Here is a 21,658-nt window from a genome sequence, read left to right on the forward strand (position 1 = left end):
GCATATAGACTGCTCTTATTTCCATTCTCACTCAAGGATAAGGCAGCCAAGTGGCTGGAGTCTTTCCCGAAGGAGAGCTTGACAACCTGGGAAGATGTGGTGAACAAATTCTTAGCAAGATTTTACCCTCCTCAACGAGTCAATAGGCTGAGAGCTGAGGTCTAAACTTTCAGGCAACAAGATGGTGAGACTCTTTATGAAGCATGGGAGAGGTTTAAGGACCTGACAAGGAGGTGTCTACCTGACATGTTCAACGAATGGGTACAGCTGCACATTTTCTATGAAGGCCTGTCATATGAATCAAATAAGGCAGTAGACCATTCATCCGGAGGATCTTTGAACAAGAAGAAGACCATTGAGGAAGCCATAGATGTCATTGAAACAGTAGCAGAGAATGATTATTTCTATGTTTCTGAAAGAGGCAACACTAGAGGAGTAATGGAGCTAAACAATGTAGATGCTCTGCTGGCCCAAAACAAGCTCATTACCCAGCAGCTGGCTGACCTCACCAAGAAGATGGAGAGGAACCAAGTAGCAGCAATCACTACTTCATCAACAACCCAAGAAGGAGTGAATGAAGAAGCAGAAGGTAGTCAGGAGCAAGCCAACAACATTGGATATTCTCCTAGGCAAAACCATGATCCATACTCTAAGACCTACAACCCTGGCTGGAGAAATCACCCAAACTTTAGGTGGGGAAATCAACAAGACCAAGGCCTAGATCAAAGACGTTCAAATCCCAACAACAATGTAGCCCACCAACATTTCACATCTAGACCATATCAACACCCCCATAACAACACCTCTCCACGTTCCTATCAAAACCAAAATAACCCTCCTCATCCTTCCACCTCTAATCCCAATCTACCATCATTTGATGACAGATTTTCAAGGATTGAGAATCTACTTGAAGGCATAGTCAAAGAGATTCAAGACAACAAGGCATTCAAGGAGGAAGTGCGAGCCCATTTCAAGAACTAGGAAGACACAATCAAGAGGTTGAAATCCCAAGTGGGTATCTCTCTGAGCAGATTCCCAAACCTATAGATGGATTCCCAAGTGACACAAAGAAGAATCCGAGAGGTGAAACAAAGAAAGTAAGATGGGAAGATTGCAAGATGGTCACTATAAGTGATAAGGAGACTGAGGATAAGCCAAACAAGTCGGCAGAACAACCTGGAGACACCTCAGCAGAGAAGGAGGAAAAAGATTACCAAGAACCAGAAATCTCAAAATAGGAGCTGCTGAGACTCTATGCACCTTTTCCTCAACTGCTCAATGGTGCTGTGGAGAAGAGAATATACTCAAGGTTTCTAGATTTGTTTGCATCTCTGCATGTCAACATACCATTCATCAAGACTATTTAACAAATTCCTGCATACATCAAGTATATGAAGGAGCTGCTTCCCGGGAAAAGCTCACTCAAGGGAGGCCAAACTATAGTGATGAACAAGGAATGCAGTGCCCTCATTCAACCACAATTGCCTACAAAAAGAAAAGATCCAGGGAGTTTTCATGTCCCTTGTGCCATAGGAGAAACAATGTTTGATAAATCACTCTGCGATTTGGGAGCAAGCATCAACTTAATGCCCTTATCCCTGGTGAAGAGGCTAAAGATCAATGAGATAATGCCCACAGATGTAGTCATCAGGCTGGCAGACAAAACTCAAAAACAAGCAATAGGAGTGGTGGAAAATGTGTTGGGAAAGGTTGGGAAATACTTCCTTCCCATAGACTTTGTCATCCTGGACATGGAAGAGGGTCACACCCACCCAATCATACTAGGAAGACCATTCCTAGCTACAGCCAGAGCACTCATAGATGTGGAGCGAGGGGAGCTAATATTGAGGATCCATGATGAACGACTCAGCTTTAATGTCTTCAAACTCTCACAAGAAGTAGACCAAGAGAACAAAGAACCAAGCAAAGATCATAATGAGATACTGAAAGAGGAAGCAAGACCCAAGGTCTTCACTATCAACATAGTTCTTTCCCTGGAACATGTGGAGATCATTGATCTAACCAATGGATATAAGTCCACAGCAAGAGGGGAGGACTTTAAGCATTACCAACCACCCTGATGAGGGAGAAACGTCAAGCTAGTGGCGCTAAAGAAGCGCTTCATGGGAGGCAACCCATGTTTTATATGCTTTTAGAAAATAGTGAATAAGTCAATATTCATGAATTCTAACCCAGACTTGACCAACACTTGGTGAAATCCTTAATAAGCAGTATATAGTGAAGAACAAGTTTGGTGTTCAAAGCATGCCAAGAAAGCATGAATGCAACTGAGAGCATGCTAGTCTTGGAGCTTTGAACAGAACTTTTCATCACAGTGATCCAAACTAAGTTTGGTGTCACCCCATGGTGCCACCAATGTGCATATAAGGATACACAGTTAGTTAGTTAGTTGGAGTTCATGAATAAACAAAATCTTTTCTTCTTTTTATTATTCTAGTCGTAAAGTTTAACTTGTTTTTTTTATGATATTAATTCTTACTTTTCTTATTTGATCTTTATAGGGAAAAGGAGAAGAGCATTGAAGGAGATTGATTGGACAATTAAATGAGAAAGGTTCGGCCACTTCATGAAGAGAAACTACACACTTGTCTCAAGAAGGAATGCATTGGAAAATGTTGCCATGCAACATTGAAGAAAGGAGATTCTTGAAGACCGAACTAATAACCCTCATAAAGTGATGATCCTTGTCCTTTCTCCATGCACAACCCCAACCGTCCATCAAGCAACCATTCCATCAATCCACACCCTCCACTCACTCATAATCTCCCTATATAAATAAGTCCTAGTGAATACTTACCCCTCACATTCAAATTCCCACTCTCCACACTTCACACTTTCGACATCCAAAACCCCTTCATCACACCTCGTCTTAACCAACCAAATTCCTCATCTATCCTTACCTTCCAATCCCCTCACACAGCAACTCAAATTCATGGCATCATCAAGTTCTAAGAGGCAAAAGAGGAAGGAACCAATGGAGAACATTCCTTTCAATGAGAAGAGATTCAAAACTGCCTTTCATGAACAAGAATTTGAAAGGATCATGATCAAGAAGATACTGCTTAATTTAACCTTCCAAATCAATGAAGACGAGTGCCCACAGATTCGGGAGAAAATTGAACAAAGAGGGTGGCAAAGGCTCACTAATCTAGAGGGGAAGATCAATGCAAACCTCATCAAAGAGTTCTACGCAAATGTGGTTAGAGAAGAGAAAACCAGGGCCCCATCCTTCAAAAGCTATGTAAGAGGAAAGGAGGTAGACTTCAGCCCAAATGCTATAACAAGAACTCTTCACTTGAAATCACCACATTTTGATGAGCCCAGTTATCATGCAAGGATAAGTAAGAGCCCTGACAATGATGAGCTCACAGAAATCGTGACTAACATCTGTGTCATAGCAGCTGATTGGGAGAGATATGCAGATGGAAGACCCCGGTTCATCAAGAGGGGAAACCTTAGCCCAGAAGCCAAAGGGTGGTTTGAACTCGTAAGGAGGTCCATCCTTCCAGCTGCAAATAATTCAGAGGTCAATATTAATCGAGCGACTATGGTACATTGCCTAGTACAGGGTGGAGAAATCAATGTGCATGAACTCATAGCTGAGGGGATTCAAGAGTCAGCTGAGAAGGCTGATTCGGGTGCCAGGCTTTGGTACCCCAGCACTATTCTCAGACTATATACAAAGGCTAAGGTGGTCTTCGAGGATAGCAATCCAGACTGGGTGAACCCTGGGAGGCTAGTTACAATCCAGCGTCTTGTCTATACTACACCTGCTCAGCAACAAAGAAGGCCACAAATAGGGAAGCTAAAAGCGAAAGAAGGAGCCCACCAAGAGGAGCCTCATCAAGAAGAATATCAACAAGAAGAGTATCATGACCCAGCCAACTTGAATATGAATCACCTTCTAAGGGCCATTGAAGATCTGGGGATGAGACATATGGAAGGACAAGAGCAAATACTAAACCTTCAGTCCAACTGGATGAGCCAACAAGAAGAGTGGCAGAAACAACAAATGGAGCAGCAATAGGAACAATACTCCCAGCTCACTCAAGCCATCCACCAAGTTACTAAGAGGCAAGAACGTCAAGATAAGCATTTGCAGGAACTCAATCAGCGGCAAATAGCTCAGATAAAAGCATTCAATGAGTTCACTGTACTTAATGAAGGACGGCAACTACATAGGGAGGAGTTCAACGTAAACACTCAAGCCAAGTTGAACTACATGTCTAGTAATATGCATCATCTACACTATGCCATCCCTACATATGATGAGGTCCAAAAAGATTTTGTAGAACAAGAAGAGAAGAAGGTGAAACAGCAGAAGGAAACACTGAAGAAGAAGATGGAAGATGGTGGTTTCTGGAAGAAGCTGATTGGAAAAAGCAAAGCGAGTGGGAGTACGAGCAATCAAGAGGGACACAAGGAGGACAAGCAAGGAGGAGAGAATGGGCAACCACATGAGTAAAAGGTGGTGGAGTTCCTTCTTTGGTCCATCTTTCTCTATGCTTTAAATAAGGAAGATCTTCTATGAAATAGAACTTGCTTCCATGTTAGTTTGAACTTTTTTATTTTATCTTTTAAGTTTTGTGTTGAAGAGGTCCATGCTTGCTAGTCTTTATGTCACTGCATCATCACTAGGCTTACTTGTATGCTTGTTCCTTTAAATCAAATAAAAAGAGAATGAGTGTTTACAAAAGACCAGAGTGGAGCTCATACTATGGAGTAAGTTCATGAGTTTATGGTGTGATCATAAGTTAGCTAAGTTGGTTCAACCACAAGGTGGGAAGACAACTATCTGTCATGAATACTATGCTTTGAATACACCCCATGAGACTAACTAAATAAGAAGATCCTAATAAGAAAAAGGGAAAGAACAAATAAATGTTGAAATAACCTAGTTAACGTGGAAGCTAACGTGAAGAAGGAAGGTGATCGCCAACGTTAGTGACACCTAACATTGTCACTAACGTTGGAAGGAGCCCACACAAGCCACAATGAGCCACGTTAACTTAGTTAACGTGGAAGCTAACGTGAGGAGGAGAGATCATGAGCCAACGTTAGTGACATTCATCTTTGTCACTAACATTGGAGATGGCTAGCACAGCCACGTTAAGGGCCACGTTAACCTAGTTAACGTGGACTCTAACGTGGGAGCTAGGGGCACATTGGAATGTTAGTGACAAAAGTAAGTATCACTAACGTTCTCGAAGGTTGGCAAGCCTATGTTAAGGAGCCACGTTAACTAAGTTAACGTGGACTCTAACGTAGGGAAGGAGGAGACTTCTCAACATTATTGGGAAACGTAAGTCCCAATAACGTGTGCGAAGGACAAAGAGGCAACGTTAGTAACAATGTTTGTGCCACTAACGTTGGAGTTAACGTGGCTCTTGCTTTGGTGAGGAACTTTAGTGAAAAAGGTGATTGTCACTAACGTTCTCAAACCCATTTCATCTCTTCTCATGAGCAATTGACCAAGGAATTGGCTATTGATCAAGATTTGAGAGATTGAATTACAAGGAATTGTAATTCGATCACTTAAGATTGCTAAGGAGATCAATGAGTGCATTGATTGAGGAAGAGATGAAAATGAAAGTGATCCGGAGAATGCAACATCTCCTGAGCCCAATGAACTCCCCATTTCTGATCTTACCCATTCTCTTTAATTTCTATCATTTACTTTTATGAGCAATTACCCCATTCCCATTTAAGATTCTGCAATTTACTTTCCGTCATCTACATTCAGCTCTTTATTTCTAGCATTTACTTTTTTGTTATTTACTTTCTCGCCATTTAATTTTCTGCAATTCTCAACCCAAATTCTGATTCGCTCAACTAGAACAATCCTCTAATTAAAGTTGCTTGATCAATCAATCCCTGTGGGATTCGACCTCACTCTATTGTGAGTTTTTACTTGACGACAAATTGGGTACACTTGCCGAAGGAAATTTGTTATGAGACGAGTTTTCCGTGCATCAGCAATACACCTCTGATCAGATCAAACAAAGAGGCTGGTTCTTCCCGGAGCGAAACCTGACTGAGGTCAATGCATCTTGGGTTAGGAAATTTTACTGCAATTACTTCAAAACTTCCCTAGATGCAGTAAACCTAAGAGGGAAGCAGATACTGGTCACTAAAGAGGCCATAGAGGATGTTCTGAAGCTCCTGCCTAAATCCGATCAGCCAGATGGTTATCAAAAGGCTGAGCAGGACATGCGTTTCATGAAATTTGACTAGGATGCCGTCAAGGCAAGGATAGCCCTTGACTCGACTGTTCCATGGGTCATGGGTCAGAACACCACTATGCCTAAGGGAATCAAGCGGGAATACTTGAATGGTGAGGCTCGGCTATGGCATCAAATCCTAAGCAACTTTATTATGCCGAGTACTCACGAGACAGAGCTACCTGCCGCTATGATCACCCTCATATGGTGTGTGATGGAGGGTAAGGACCTGTACCTGCCACGCTTTATTCGGTACTACATAGCCAGGGTCCACGTCCGAGGCACTCTCCCCTTTCCATATTGGATTACACAGCTTGGCCGTCGAGCTGACGTGCCTTGGGAGGATGCTGATGAGAAGCCCCCTGCTGCAGAATGCCAGAAAATTATCCCTCACAGCAGGAACTTTCTGGCTTTGGGCTACAGACCTCCATTCCTCACTTCTACTGATGAGACAGCCACACCATCTGTCGGCCCCTCTTCCTCTACAGCTACCCCTGCTACTACCACTGCACCTCCACCTGCCTCAGAGCCAGTTTATCACTTAGTGCACCGCCTGTTTGGGCAGCTAGACCAGATGGAGCGCCGCAACCGGCGGCGATACGAGAGATCTGAGCGTCGCAGCAAGCGACGCTATGAGCACCTGAAGCTAATGATCCGTTCTGGCAGTGACATCCCCTCCGAGCCTGACACCCCATCAGAGCCATCTGAGGAGGAGGCAAATAATCACGAGGCGGAGACCCATCCACAGGGAGAGGCTATGCAGGCAGGCACAGAGCAGGCTGCATCACAGCAGGAGGCCCCGCCTCAGATTCAGGCTGCAGACCTAGAGATCCCTATTCAGTCAGCACCTCCTCTGCAGCAGGCAGATCCTTAGACCACCACCACAGAAACCCTAGCTACCCATCCTTCCAGTGATGACACCCCTTCACACCCTGCTTGAGTGAGCATCAGGGACGATACTTCATTTTAAGTGTGGGGAGGTCGCCATCTCTGGCGTATATTTTTTGGTGAACCACTACAGACTCTTTTTACTTTATTATTTTTCTGTATTTTTCTCTTTATTTTTATTTTTATTTTTATTTTCTCAGTACTTATACATTGCTATTTTCATGTATTTTTACTATATTTCTGCATGTTGCACTTTAGTTCATACTTTAGTCATTTAGTTTAGTTGCAATTCTAACTTAATTAGTTATAGAAAATGTGGATTAATCAGTATAGTTTACCCTTTTTTTAGCATAAGATAACTTAGTTTAAATTAAAAATATAAAAAGGAAGTAAACTAGAGACTTTAACAGAATAAAAATAACCCACACCTTGTATATTAAGCATTACATGTTAGTTAGTTAACAACATTTCATCAAGGAGAAACACTAGAACTTTAAAGCCACCTTAAGATTTACATTGAGAATAATGGGAACTCTTAATTTTTACTTGCTTGACATATATAACTGATATATGATTTTTGAGTTAGAGAACACATAGCCTGTGAGTTTTGAGCTTAATTGTATGGTTACATTTAAACCATAATATTTTATTCCTGTGTGTTCCGCCCTTCTTATTTATTCTGGTGTTCTTTACTTTGTTTTAATCTATATGTCCGATTATAGAATATAGATACATACCAAGAAAGTGATTGAGGCCATTGTTTGATTCTAACTCACTATTCCCAAATTAGCCTACCTTTTACATCACCCTTGTTAGCCCCCTTGAGCCTTTAAAACCCCTCTTGTTTTATAACCACATTACTAGCCTTAAGCAGAAAAGCAAAATAAAAATCTCAAGTTGAATCCTTGGTTAGCTTAAGATAGAAATTGTGTATTGTGTAAGTAGGGGAACCTTATGGGAACATGGATGATAAAAACAAAGGGTAGAAAGTTAAAAAGAATAAAATAATTCAAAATAAAAATTTTGGGAAGCATGCTCATGTGAAATCAAAATAATTGAATTACCATGTGTATTAAAAAAAAATTTTCAGTATTTGACTAAAGGGGATACAAAAGAATTCCCCAAATGCAAAAAGCAATGCACATGGGATAAAAATAAATAAAAATAAAATATGAGCATGTAACATAAAAAGTGGGAAAAATATGGGAAAATAGGTAAAGAAGCTTTGCTTTACAAAATATGTATGTTAGGTGAGGTTTTAGACTAATCAAGGATTCACTTATTAGCTCACTTAGCCTTATATATATACCCTTACCTTTACCTTGGCCCCATTACAACCTTAATTAAAGACCTCATGATTTTTGTATGCCTATATTCTATAATTGTTGATTGGTTAGATGAAGAACAAAGTTATGGAAAGTAAGGATAAAAAGAAGAATAGAGTGATTCACCCAATAAACACTGAGTGAATAGAGAGTAAACACAAAATCCAGTGAGGGTTCAATAGCTCGTCAACATATATCTCTGCTTAAATTGCTAATTGTCTTGCAAGTTTGTAAAATATTCTTCTTTCCCATCTCAATTGTAAAAGTGCTTTATCATTATCTAAGGTTTGGCTATGCATATATGACTCCTTGAGAATATGAATCAATTTAACTACATGTAAGTTTTATATACAAGTGAATAAAAATTAGAATTGCATGATTCATTTAGGTAGAGTATTTAGAATAGATTGCATTGCATGATATTCCACCACTTAACCTTACTCTTTGTCTTGGATTTAGCATGAGGACATGCTATTGTTTAAGTGTGGGGATGTTGATAAACCCATATTTTATGATATACTTTGTGCCTAATTTAAGTGATTTATTCAATCCTTCACTCACTTATTCATATAAATTGCATGGTTTTACATTCCCTTCCTTATTATGTGATGTATGTGATAAACATGTTTCCTATGCTTTAAAAATAATTATTTTAATTACCCTTTACTTCCATTCGATGCCGTGATTCGTGTGTTGAGTAGTTTCAGATCTTCTAAGGCAGGAATGACTTAAAGGATACAAAGAAAACATACAAAATTGGAAGGAAAGCATAAAACGGAGTTTTTGAAGAAACTGGCAGTGACGCGATCGCATGGACGACGCGGCGGCATGCCAGTGCGAAATGATAGTGACGCGACCGCGTCATTGACGCGATCGCGCGCCTTAAGCGAAACGCATATGATGCGGACACATGACTGAAGCGACCGCGTGACAAGGAAAACTTCAGATGACGTGACCGCGTGACCCAAGCAGACGCGTGACAGAGGCCACGCACCAGAAATTGTAGAAAACGCTCCCAGCAATTTCTGAAGCCCTTTTTGGCCCAAATCCAAGTCCAGAAGGCACAGATCAGAGGTTATGAAGTGGGGGAATGCATCCATTCAAGAGGAGAGTCTCTAATTAGTTTCTTTTTCATGAATTAGATGTAGTTTTTGATAGAGACGTTCTCTCCTCTCTCTTTTAGGATTTAGAATTAGGATTTCTTTTGTTTTTGCTAACTAAGTGGAATTAAGATTCAATCTTCATCATCATTGATAAGGATAACTAGGATAGGATTTCTAATTTCTCATACCTTGCCAAAAGTCTATTTTACAATTATTTATTTATTTTACAGTCCTTTACTTATTTTAATTGCAATTTAAATTACTTGTTCCTCATCTTCAAAACCCCAATTTACAATCTTCACAACCAATAATAAGAACATACTTCCCTGCAGTTCCTTGAGAAGACGATCCGAGGTTTAAATACTTTGGTTATCAATTTTTAAGGGGTTTGTTACTTGTGACAACCAAAACGTTTGTACGAAGGGATTTCTGTTGGTTTAGAAACTATATCTACAACGCGACTATTTTTATAAAATTCTTTACTAGCAAAAATCCTAACGTCATTAAGCTATAGAGAAATGGATAGATAAGAATGGGGAAATTCATTGAGATTGGGAGATGTTGTCTCTTTGGATCAAACCTAGCTTATATCCTCTTCAATCATGCAACTCATTGACCTCTTGGCAATCATGATTGATTGAGCCCCAATCCCTTGGTGACTCAATCTCTCAGATCTTGATCAATAGCCAATTCCTTGGTCTAATTGCTCATGAAGAGAGATATGCTTGGTCCCTAATTATACCACACACCATTATAGGTCCAAGTAGAGGGAGGATTATATGTCACATATCCAAACACCAAAACCCAGATTCTACTCAAATGTGAGAAGGGTTTTCAAGCATGGTTCCATGCTTCCTTTCCCAAGGTTTCCATGAAACCAAATTGCATTCAATCTCTACTCCAAGATGATTGAATGCTAAGTTTTAAGAATGAAATTCCTTCTAGCAAATCAAAGAGAAGATAAAGAGAAGAAGAATTTCACTATTATCAATCCATCAAGTACAACAGAGCTCCCTCTTTCAATGAGAGGGAAGTTAGCTACTCATGGCTCAAAAAGTACTCAAAAGTGAAGTGTAAAAGTGGATTTAAAACTAACTGCTTAACCCCCTCTTCAGTACTGGGGGTATTTATACTACTCCTAGTAAAATAAAAGAACTACAAAAGTGAAAAAGAAAAATTACATTTTGGAGGGAAAAGAAAACACTCAATAAGCGTGACTTCCCAGCTGGCGTGTGGCTGGCGCTTTTCTGGCGTGTCACGTGCCCTTCATTTCTAGCTTAGCGTGCCATGCCCAATCCTTCAAGTGGCACACTCATCTCTCTATCAACCTTGGCGTGCCATGCCTTCGAACTTAAGTGGCACGCCCTAGTGGAATTCTTGTGTTGGCGTGCCACGCCTTCGAACTCAAGTGGCACGCCCTTTGCCTTTTTTCACCTTTCTTTGCCTCTGGAAACTTGAACTAGTGTGCCACGCCCAGGGTCTGGCGTGCCACGCTCTTGCTCTATGCTTGGCTAAGCTTCTCTGGAAAGTTGCACTAACGTGGCACACCCAGGGTCTGGCGTGCCACACCCCTTTTGTGAGTAGTGTACCATAATATTCATCAAATAATGCATGAATTGTACTGATCAAATGAGATTTATGCTCTTTTATGGTCTTCTTTATGCAAGAAAGAAGGGTAGATGATGCAAGTCATCAACATCCTATACAATTTCAAAGCTAACCTAACTACCCATTTTTCTCACTTTTTCACATACTCATGTGTTCCTTTTCATTTCACAACACTTATGCATTGACCCTTATTGAGCTTTCCTTTGGGGCATTTTGTCCCCTTTTATTTCTTTCTTTTTCTTTGTTTCTTTCTTTTTCTATTTTTTTCTTTTTCTTTTCCATATTGTTTTTTTTTCTTTTCCTTTTTCTCATTTTTCTTTCTATATACAAGATCATCAATGCATAAAGGTTTACATTCATTACACATGAGCATGTACCCAATTCCCAATATTTATAACAAAAATACAAAACTACCATTTTATTTACCCAATGTCCCAAGATTTCCCACACTTAAATGACACACACACACACACTAGCCTACGCCAATCAAAGATCCGAATTAAGAAATTTTATTGTTTTCCGCTTTAAGGCTTGTAATGTGCTAAAATTATGAACAAAGTGGGTTAAGCATATGCTCAAATTGGCTAACAATGGATTATAAGAGGTAAGGCTATTTGGGTAAGTGAGCTACATGAAATGATGGCCTCAATCATATAAATGCATGAATACAGAAAATAATGGACATAAAGAATCAAACAAATCAAAGATTACAATCATAGAAAGAGAATAATGACCACAAGAAGAAAAATAAGTGGTTATAAGATGTAACAACGCCATTAGGATCAAATCTCACAAGCTTGTGTTCTTAGCTCAAAACCATGTTCTAAAATAAATTCTTTCAAGCAAGTTCAACCAAAAATTTTTCAAATTAGTAGGGTGCCCTAAAACAATTTTCTTGGAAAAGAAATCATCACCCTAACCAAGTAGTCCTAGCATAAAAAGAAGTGATAGAATATATAAAAATTCTAACTAACATGCAACCTATCATGCAATGCAATAACTAATCTAACAAATAAAATAAAAAAATTGGTGTTTTTAAAGGAAATTGTTACCCATAGAGATTGGTCGAACGACCTCCCCACACTTGAACATTGCACCATCCTCGGTGCATGCAAAGAAGAGCAAGGTGGATGGGTTTCTACAACTGATGAGCTCCTTCAAAAAGTTATGCGAATGACTTGTTTATTACCCCATTTAAAAAGTTACGCATACGCGTGGGTGAGTTGTGGAGGTGTGGGCGCGGATGCGTACAGTGTGCGTCCGCGCAAGGTGAGTTGGGCTAAAGGCTCAAAGCCATCCCAGAACTGGCACAAGTCTCAGGTCCTTGGCCTGGAAATGATTTTGGCGAATCGGCGCGCAAGCGGCATGTGCGCGGGCGCGCGCATGTTGAAAATATGGATATCGACGCGTATGCGCACTGTGCGCGCACGCGTACGCACAGTTGTGCAATTGGCTCAGCTTTTGCGCGAGATTGGCCCAAATCTCTGGAAAGAGTATGGGCCTACATATACGTATGGACGCACACGCGCACAGCGTGCGTACGCATCCTTGACACTTTTTTTTTATTTTTTCAGAAATACTAAAAACAGCCTAAAATCTCCCTAACACTACCTACAACTCCAAAATCAACTACAAATGCAAAATTATAGAATTCTATTTGGTTGTTGAAGATTTTTTCAAAAATAAACAAGGAAACTTGCATCACAAGTAACTAACAACCAATTTATTGAAACAAGTATATGGAAAGAAAACTACCTACAATGGTAACTTAAATCACTTATTAATAAAGTCTACAAGAAAGTGAAAAGAGTTTACCATGGTGGAGTGTTTCCCACCTACCACTTTTAGTTTAAGTCCTTAAGTTGGACCTTTGGGAAGATCTTGTCATGGTGGCTTATGCTTGTACTCATCCTTGAATCTCCAAGGATCCTTGCTCCTCAAATGGTTGACAGAAGTTCCAACCATCTTCACCAAGTTTGGATGGAGTTCCACCCAAGATATAAGCTCCCATAGTTGGTCTCCGTGCTTCGATCCGGGGTCCCATATCTTATTTTCGCACCCATCTTCTTGTTGATCTTCATGAATTTTTCGTTCGGGTGGTTGACAAGTATGACAAGTAGAATTCTCCTTAGTGTAACAAGTCTTCTTCCTAGACCCATGTAAAGTAGCATTCATCCAATCATAGTCCCTATACTTTGAAGCTTTGACCTTGATGAGCCTAATTCCAAACATCCAACCACTACACAACTCCTTTTTACTCTTAATTCCACAAAGAGCTCTAAGTTGACCATTATTTTCGATTAAACCATATTCAAGTGAGAAAGCAAAGCTTAGGGATAAGAAATTTTACCCACTTAAATGTTGTGTTGGATGGTGACTTGGGGAGTGTGACCTCCCCACACTTAGACAATGCGAGGTCTACTTTTTTAGGCTATGTAGATAGAAATTCATCCATGATTGAATCCATCTCTTGATAAGCCTCTTTCAAGTCTCCTACTATGATATGCCTTGGAGGTTGCGCACCCTCCTCAACATCAATATCAAGCTTCTTGGAAGAGTGCTCCATGATGCTACATTCCCATGGACTTTCAACATCTCCTAAATCTTCAACCACTTCTTCCTTTTCTTCAATAACCATAGGCTTCTCCAATTGTTCCAACACAAAATGGCATCCCTCATTTCCCACTGGAGTTTTCTATCTCTCCTTCATGCTATGATCTTCAATTGATTCTTCACATGTGGCCATGGAAGCACCTTGAGTGTTCAGGCATTGGTAGGCTAAAGTATGCACTACCTTGGTCAAGTTAGTTACAAACTCTAAGGTGTTCCTTTGCATATCCGCTTGTCCTTGAAGTAGCAAGGTGAGAGAATCATCTATTGGGGCTTGGGGTGGGTAAGGGGGTTCATTATTTTGGAGAAAGGGTTCATAGTAGGAAAGTGGTTCTTCTTGATAGGGGTATGGAGATGGTGTGCATTGAGGTGGTTCTTCATAGTAGTCATGATAAGGTTGTGGTGGTTCCAAAGGTTCTTGCTCATAATAGTCATAAGAATATGGTATGTGTGATTGGTCATGTGATGGATATGGATCATAGGAAGGTGTTTGGTAATGAGAGGCTTGTGAGAATGGTTGAGGTTCATGTTGAGGATAAGAGTCATAGGCATATGATGGTAGTAGTTGATTTTCACATAAAGTTTTACCATAGCCATTGAAGTGACATGCATTAGGATGAAAATTATACCTATAAATATCCGGAGGTTATTGCCAATAGGAGTGATCAGTTCCTTGAGGCTCCTCCCATCTTTGTTGGTCCCATCCATAATGAGTGTCATCATTGAAGTTCACATTTCCTACAACACAATTAGAACCAAACTGATAGCCAAAGTGAGAATTCATGGTGAAAAGAGAAAATAAAATTCAAAAGCTAATAGAAAAATAATGAAACAAAATCCTAAACTAGAAAAAACTAACAAGAAATCCAAAAATCAAGCTATTCACAATATTCACATATATACAATAACCAATAACACAACACCATTGCAATTCCCCGGCAACGACGCCATTTTGATGAGAGGACTTTTGTATGGTCTAGAATTCACAATAAGTCTCGTTGTAATATAGTTTCTAAACCAACATTAGCCTTTCATACAAAAATTATGTTTGTCACAAGTACAAACCCCTAAAATTATAAACCGAAGTATTTAAACCTCGGGTCGTTCTCCCTAGGAATTGCAACAAAATGTCTTGTTATTGGTTATGAGTTGTATTTTGGTGTTTTGAGGTTTTAGACAAGAAACATAAATTGCAAAGAAAATAAACTAACAACTAACAAAACTCTTGGCAAGGTATGAGAACTAGAAGTCCTATCCTAGCTATCCTCCTCAATTGTGACCACAAATTGTCCATTGCAACCACTTAGTTAACCTCTAACCATGGAAGAAAGTCAAGTGGATTAATCAACTTGATTCCACAAGTCCTAGCCAACTCCCAAGGGAAAGACTAGCTTTAGTGGTATCCAAATCAATTAGCAACTTCTAATTGTCAATCAACAAGGGAATTAGATGACTCAAGCATCACTAATTACTCCACCTAGGCCAAGAGGAACAAAATCTACACTAAAATCCAACCAAGCATTTCATAAAACACTTGGAAGGCACTAAAGAAAAGCATAGTAAATGGATAACAACAATGAAATCTAACAACAATTATTGTAAGAAATCAATAACAACAATCAAAAGGAACACAATTATTATGAATTACCTCTAATTGAATTGAAAGAGAAGAGATAACAAAATATAGAAGCAACATAAAGAAAATTACAACAAAAGAATAGAAGAAGATAATTGCAACAACAAAGAATTAAGAAGCAAAAGTAGAGGGAAGCATGAATGAAAACCTAGATCTAAAAACTAATCCTAATCCTAATTCCTAATCCTAGAGAGAAGTGAGTGCTTCTCTCTCTAAAACTAACTTTCCCTCCAAAAATTAAACTAAACTAAACTAATGTGTGAAAGTATCTAAAGTATGTCAATTCCCCTTCAATCCTTGGCATACATAACATCAGAAATGAGTTGGATTGGGCCCACAAGGCTTTAGAATTCGCTGGCCACGTATTGCTTTAAGTGGATCATATGGCAGTAACGATACGTGCGTGTACAGTGCGCGTATGCATCATCATACGTGTAGCAACTATGGTAAATCTTATATTGTTTCGAAGCCCAGGATGTTAGCTTTCCAATGCAACTAAAACCGCATTATTTGGACCTCTGTAGCTCAAGTTATGGTCGTTTAAGTGCGAAGAGGTCGGCTTGACAGCTTTTGCGATTCCTTCATTTCTTCATGAGTTCTCCATTTATACATGCTTTTTCTTCATTCCCTTGATCCAATCTTTGCCTCCTAAATCTGGAATCACTTAACAAACATATCAAGACATCTAATGGAATCAAGGTGAATTGAATTTAGCTACTTTAAGACCTAAAAGCATGTTTTCACACTTAAGCACAATTAAAGGAGAAGTTATAAAACTATGCTATTTTATTGGATAAATGTGGGTTAAAAGGTTATAAAATCCTCTAAATTCAACACAAGATAAACCCTCTAAATGGGGTTTATCACTACTTCTCTGACTCTAGCCTAATACCACAAAGACCTCACTTACCCACGGTCAACGGGATTTTATGTCACGTATCCAAAGTTGCCCAGGTACTCTATTGGAATTCGTAATGTAATCTCTAGCTCTGGTTCAATGCTATCCGGGTCAGGACTCGCACGAAATAAGGGTGATTGTCACAGGTCACCCTCAATTCATAAGATGAAGAACAAGGTTGCATAAGAGAATAGAATCAGACATATTGAAATAGAACAGTAGTATAATTATTCCATGAAACTCAGAGAGCTCCTAACCTTAACCTTAGGAGGTTAGTGACTCATATTATTCAAAAAATACAATAAAAAACGTAAAAGTGGGCAAAGATCCCTAACAATGGTGATCTTTGTTGTATATATATTACTTTGCTAACTAAGAATTACAGAAATAAGATAAACTAGTCTAGTAGTATGAAAATCCACTTCTGAGGCCCACTTGATGAGTGTTTGGGCTAAGCTTTGAGTGTTTTCACGTGCTAGTCCCCCTTAGGGGCGTTGAACGCCAGCTGCTCCCGTGTGGGCGCTAGATGCTAGGAATGAGGCTGGTGACTGGCGTTGAACGCCAGTTTTAGGCCTTCATTTACGAAGCAAATTATGGACTATTATATATTTCTAGAAAGCCCTTGATGTTAGCTTTCTATAGCCGTTAAGAGCGCACCATTTGGACTTCTGTATCTCCCGAAAGGCTCCTTCAAGTACACGGAGGTCAGATCCTGACAGCATGTGCAGTGCTTTCTCTGTCTCTGAATCAGACTTTTGCTCAAGCTCCTCAATTTCAGCCAGAAAATACTTGAAATCACCATAAAACACACAAACTCAAAGTAGAGCCCAAAAATGTGAATTTAGCACTAAAACTTATGAAAACATAATAAAACTTAAACAAAACATAATAAAAGCTATATGAAAATGATGCCAAAAAGCGTATAAAATGTCCGCTCGTTAAGTATCTTCAAGATCTCCAACCGTCGTCTCAAAAATTAAATAAGTTAAATCATAAATTAACTTCAAAATCATTTCAAGCTTTAAAATTTTTTCAACAAGGTTCAAAGTCATACCGGTTAAAAGTTAAAAATCCTAATTGAAAACCCCAAAATCATTTATCTTGATGTGGATTTTATAAACCACAAAACACTGGCAAGTGCAACGAGTTGTATCAAGTAATAACTCAGGTGAGTGAGTGTCGATTACACGAGGATTAATGGATTAAGCAAGCAATAGTTAACTAATTAATCTAGTTAGACAACCAAATTAGGGTTTTGAACATTTGAAACATAAACAACAAGTAAACAAGAACAAACAGTGAGTATTGAAAAGATGATATAATTAAGAAAGTTAAGGTTTTGGAGATATTAAAACTTCCGAATTAATACTTTTCATTTTCCACCTTAATCATGCTAAGATACTTCTATGGCAAATCATTAGTAATCAAACCCTAATCCCTTGGTGATTCAATTTCTCTTTAACCTAATTAATCTCTAATCCCTTAGTCAATTATTTAAGAAAAGAGTTACACGTGTTCACTGATTTATAAAGCCACAAAATTCATAAGAATCTCTCCTAGTTGATTCGATGTCACTTATCAAGTCTAGTTTCAAAACTTAAGAGTTGTGAGAATTGGTTTTCAAGCTTAATTCAATTAATTAACTTTTTCAAGAGGTTAAAAGAATTCAAGTCAAAGAAGAATGGTTTCCCAACACATTCAAACCCTTTAAGATGAAGAACGAAAACTTTTTCTTGAGAAGGAATCAATGCATACATTAAAAGTAGAAAAGCTATTATATTAATCCATGGAATTAACAGAGCTCTTAACCTTAACCAAAAAGAATTAGTTGCTCATGTTCTTCAGAGAAATCCTTAATTATTGAAAGTAAAAACTGCCAAAGAGAAGAAGAGGTTAGTACTAACCCTAGAAAACAAATTCAAATTTCAAACTTAAACAGAATCAAAACTATAGTAAAACTAAAGCTCCATAATAATTATTTTCTCCTTTGTAAAAATCTCTTCCTTAATTGTTTGTAATCCTCAATTAATGCCATCATTGGTGCACTTTTGATTGATCATCCAAAGGTTAAAGAATTGGAGATAGGAAGGCTTTGTTTGAAGCCTTGGAAGATGTCCAAGACTTCCACATCCCACGTGAGGATTCCTGCATGCCACGTGAAGTCTAACCTTGTATGGATTTGCTTTTTGTGAAGCCCATGTACCACATGAAGGATGCTGCATTGTACGTGGCCTTAACTTGCTCAATTGTTGCCTCTGGTTGCCTTTGATTACCCGTCAACATTGTCTGTGGTAAAATCCAAGTACCATGTAAAAGCACACTTGTGCGTACGCATGTCTTGTGTGTACGCATGGTTTCCTGAAGTCCCCCTTGTTGTGCGTACACATGCACCATGTGTACGTATGGTGGCCTACGTACCACGTGAAATCTCCTACGTCCCACGTTGAATGGTGTACTCATGCATACACGAGATATCATGCGTATGCATGAGTGGCAAAATAGACCATATTTGTGCGTACGCATGCTGTGTCCGTACGCACGATACCTTTTTGACCCCAACGTGGTACGCCAAGTCTTTTATGTTGCACACCCATTGTTCTTTATTTCCAGAGAGCTTTTTGTTTTTCACAGAGAGCATTCTGGTCATTACAGAGAGCTTCCTGCTTGTTGCTCTCTATCCTCTTTTCTTCTTTATTTTGACTGTTTTCCTTCTAAGTTTTCCTGTAATCAATCGATTCAACTAAATCAAAGTAATGCTCATTTTAACCATGAAGCCATTGCCTATTCAACAAGAATTATTAATAATTCAAATAAAATCATGAATAAAAAACACTAAAGATGCGAATGTTTCACAACATCAAACTTAATACTTTGCTTGTCCTCAAGCAAAAGAATACAGAAAGGAACAGAATTGTATTAGATGGAGTGAGGTTAAATCATTCTTGAAGTTCATGCCCTTCTAGGAAGTGGGATTTAACAACCTCCGTGATCATCTTGGATTTTCTTTATCATCAATGAGTCTTGCACTCCTAGGAATGGATGATCCCTAATAGTTAAAACTCGGATAATATTATGAGATCCTTTTTTAAGCTTCAAATTGATCTGTGAATCCTTGTTTCACATCAAAGAGCTTTTTCGGTTGACAGCTCTAAATGCTCCATTTTCAAGGCAACTCTTGATTGTGGGCATTCGATCGGTAATCCCGAGCCAGTTGGCTCAAGTTACCGGGTGATGACGCACCCCTCATATTTAATTACCCATGCCACTCCTTGATACATTCACACCACAAGCATATAGTTATCTTCTGATTCAGAAGATCTGCCTTATTTGTGGCACCTTGAGTAGGATCGTGAAAGGGAGTAGATTGCTTAGAGCTTCATCTTCTGCTATGGTGAGAAACCTAGAGGTGGCTTGATGAGAGGACATGAGTTATCTCAACGGGGTAGATTGCTGCAGTGGAGGAGGTTAACTTGATGAGAGGACATGAGTTAATCACTTACGGCTGCCATTCAAGGAATCAGAAAGTTATTGAAGTAGACAAGAAGAAAAGTTAATCCAGAAAGACAATGCATCTCCAAAGCCTCAACCATTCTCATACCGTTGATTTCTCATCTATCAAGTAACGTTTTATTTATTTATTTTGTTTTATGCATTTTTCGTGACAAACTATAATTTCTATCCGCCTAACTAAGATCTGCAAGGTAACCACTGCTTTCTCTAAGCAACAATCTCTGTGGGATCGACCTTCACTCACCTTAGGTATTACTTGGACGACCCGGTATACTTGCCGGTCTATCTGTGTGAAACGTGCGGAGCCAGTTTCGTGCACCAAGTTTTTGGCGCCGTTGTCGGGGATTTTTCGGATTTAACAAACTATCGGATTATCTTGTTGCTTAGATTAGGTACTTTTTGTTTCTGTTAGTGTCCTTTGTTTTCTTTTCAAACAATTTTCAAAACCTTTTTCTTTTGTTTATAAATCTTGGTCTTTTGTTTGAGTCTTTGTTCTTGTTCTTGTTAAAGTTTTGAACTTTCTTGCATTCTTTTCAAAAATAATTTTCAAAAATAGTGTCAATTCTTAAGTTTGGTGTCCCTTTTGAGTTTATCTTTTCTTTAAAATTTTCGAATTGTTCTTCGTATTCTTTCTTTGTATTCAAGTTGTTCTTGTTTCTTTTCTTATTTTGATCTTAAAATTTTTAAGTTTAGTGTCTTTTGGTGTTTGTTTTCTTAATTTTTGAAAATTAGTGTCTCTTGATCTAAAAGTTTTAAGTTTGGTGTCTTTTGGTTGTTTTTCTCTTTCCTCATTAAATAAAAAAAATAAAAAATATCTTTCTTATCTTTATTTCAACAATTTTCAAAAATTCCAAGAAAAATTTTAATTTCAAATCATTATCTTATCTTATCTTATTTAAAATTCAAATTTCAAAAAACTCAATTTCAAAATTTAAAAATTCAAAATTAAAATTTCAAAATAAAATCTTTTCAAAAATCAAATCTTTTTCAAATCTTTAATCTTATCTTGTTTCAATTTTAAAATTCAAAATCAAGTCTTTTTCAAAATCTTTTCAAATTCTTATCTTATCTTTTCTAATTTTAAATTTTAAAATCAAATCTTTTTCTAATCTTCTATCTTTTCTTATTTTCAAATCTTTCTTAATTAGTTACTTGTTTTCTCTTTTCTTTTTCAAAACTTCCTAACTAATTCCTCTCTCTTCTATTTTCGAAAAAGTTCCCTTCTATTTCTCTCTCTACTTTTTCAAAATTCATCATTTAATTTTCAAGTCTTTTTAGTTAATTAGCTTTTATTTTTCAAATTAAATAAAAAAATAAAAATAAAAATATTTTAATTTTAGTTTTCCTTTTTACTTCTTAATATCCAATCTCTCCTACCTCTCTTCACCATGGATTCAAATGGGAATGAACAGTTCAGAAGATCTTTAAGGTCTTACATGGCCCGCACTCCTAACTTCTATGGGAGAAATATCAGTATACCCCCCATGGATCCAAATGGGAATGAACAGTTCAGAAGATCTTTAAGGTCTTACATGGCCCGCACTCCTAACTTCTATGGGAGAAATATCAGTATACCCCCCATGGATCCAAATGGGAATGAACAGTTCAGAAGATCTTTAAGGTCTTACATGGCCCGCACTCCTAACTTCTATGGGAGAAATATCAGTATACCTTCCATTGGGACAAGCAATTTTGAGCTAAATCTTCAGCTCATCACTCTGGTGCAGCAAAACTGTCAATACTCTGGACTTCCACAGGAAGAGCCTACTGAGTTCCTGGAAAACTTTTTACAAATTGCTGACACAGTACGTACTGAAGGAGTACATTAGGATATCTAC

The sequence above is a fragment of the Arachis ipaensis genome, chromosome B01, assembly GCF_000816755.2.
Source record: "Arachis ipaensis cultivar K30076 chromosome B01, Araip1.1, whole genome shotgun sequence".
NCBI classification, from domain to species: domain Eukaryota; kingdom Viridiplantae; phylum Streptophyta; class Magnoliopsida; order Fabales; family Fabaceae; genus Arachis; species Arachis ipaensis.